Source organism: Pteropus alecto, unplaced genomic scaffold (assembly GCF_000325575.1).
Source record: "Pteropus alecto unplaced genomic scaffold, ASM32557v1 scaffold312, whole genome shotgun sequence".
Taxonomy (NCBI): Eukaryota; Metazoa; Chordata; class Mammalia; order Chiroptera; family Pteropodidae; genus Pteropus; species Pteropus alecto.
Window position 1 is genome coordinate 173,455 of NW_006433948.1, and position 2,294 is coordinate 175,748.

A 2,294-nucleotide genomic window follows, 5' to 3' on the forward strand; every position below is an offset into this window, starting at 1 on the left:
TAAAAGGTAATAATAAATAAATAAATTAGTTAATAAAAAAATAAAATAAAGTGTGGTCGAATGATAAGTAAACAAGACCCTTACATATGCTGCCTACAAGAGACTCACTTCAGAGTGAAAGGCACACAGAGACTGAATGCAAAGGATGGAAAAAGAAATTTCATGAAAATGGAAACAAGCAAGCAAAAAAGCCAGAGTAGCAATACTTAGACTAGACAAAATAGGCTTTAAAACAAAGGCTATAGCAAGAGACAAAGAAGGACCCAGTGATCCCACTTCTGGGTATTTATTCAAAGAAACCCAAAACACTGTTTTGAAGAGACATGTGCATCCATATGTTCATTGAGGCATTATTTATAATAGTCAAGATATGGAGACAACCCAGGTTATCCAGACATATATTCCATTCCAATATATATATTCCATTATTTATATAATGGAATATTACTCAGCCATGAAAAAGAATGAAATCTTGCCATCTACAACAACCTGGATGGACCTAGAGGGTATTGTGCTGAGTGGAGTAAGTCAGACAGAGAAAGATAAATGCCATATGATTTCACTTACACGTGGAATCTAAAGAACAAAATAAACAAACAAAACAGAAACAAACTCATTGATACAGAGAACATTTTGATGGTTGTCAGATGGGAAGGGGATCAGGGTGGTGGGTGAAAAAAGGGAAGAGGTTAAGAAGTATGTATTGGTAGTTACAAAATAGTTATGGAGTTGTAAAGTATAGCATTAAGAATATAGTCGATAATCTTGTAATTACTATGTATGGTGTCAGATGGGTACCTGATTTATCAGGGATTACTCTGCAATATAAATATGTAATGAATATCTTGTACACCTGAAACTAATATAATATATGCCTACTGCAATTAAAATTTTTAAATATTATTTAAAATTTTTTTCATAGATACTGAGAACAAACTGATGGTTGCCAGATGGGAGGGGGTTGGGAGGCTGGGTGAAAAAGGTGATGGGATTAAGAAGTACAATTTTGCAGTTACAAAATAGTCACAGGGGTTTATTTTTACATTCTGAAGGACTGGGAGCTAGGAGATCAACATATGAACTTGGAGGAGACACAACTCAGCTCATAACACTGAACACCTAGGTTAAGCCTAGTCTAACATGTATTAGATTTTTCAAATAAGTAGTCAATACTTTCCTTTTATTTTAAATCAATTGAGATGGCTTTGACTTGCATGTAAGTGATAGAAGTTTATGTTATAACCTGATATAGCACCACAATAATACTGATGTTTTACAAGATGATGGGATATTGTGGGGGGAAAAAAACTATAAAAAACAAGAAAGACTACAAACAAGATTATTCGAAATGGATGTCACATTATGCAAAACTATATATGGTTTGTAATAAATTGCAATTATTCCTGAATAAGTCCCTAAGCTTAAAATAAGGCGCTTTTTTTCTGCAAAGCTAGGTCTGCAAATCTAAAAGAAGTTTAATGTGTATTTCTGTGTATGTGTATATGAAGTATGGTATCTGTGTATTGTGTTTGAGTAGAGGTGTGTATTTGGAATTATGTGTGTATGTACATGAATATATGCAAATAGATATAGACAATGTACATAAATGCACGTACATATATTTGGGTATGAATATAAAGAATTTTTGTATCAATGTATGTTTTGAATAAGGTATTTCTGAGTGAATTTGCAAAAATGTGAGGAATGTGTTAAAAATGAACAGCCAGTGTAGCTGGAGAACTGAGGGGTGGAGCTAGAGAGCCTAAGAGGGAGGACGAGGGGAGGAGAAGGAGAGTAAAGGACCACTTACAGGTCAAACAGGTATGGATTTTGGAAAAGGGGTGGAGTAGCTTAGGCTTTCTTCCAGGGCAAAGAAGGTTGGCAGCACAGTGTTTAGCAGGAAGGGGAGAGGCCTCTTACTGACAGGAAACTAAGAGCTTAGTCCTATATGGAAAGAGGGAGGAGACTGCTGCTGCAGTAGCTGCTGGTGGGAGCCCGATGTGGCAGAGGGGCCGCTGCCGCCGACAGGGAGGCAGAGGGCCCGCGAGCCCGGTGCTGGAGACGCAGCCGCCATCCTCCTCGCCTGCCCCGCCGCCCTGCTAGCGCGCTCCTCGCCCGCGCATCCTCCCCTCCCGGCTCGTGCAGGCGCGCCCGGCTCGGCCCGCTAGTCCTTCTTCCACACAGGCTCACGGCGAAGGCTGCAGCGAGGTGTCCGGTCTGGGCACGTGAGGCCCGCGATCCCGGCCGGTGGACGCCAGGTAGGCCGAGGCCATCGGTGGGCGCCGGGATATAGA

General features: G+C 40.5%; 1 pseudogene; it reads right to left on the reverse strand.

Moving 5' to 3' along the window:
• Positions 1-2,273, reverse strand: part of LOC107195437 — a 14,848-nt pseudogene extending 12,575 nt beyond the window's left edge.
• Positions 2,274-2,294: the final 21 nt, after the last annotated feature.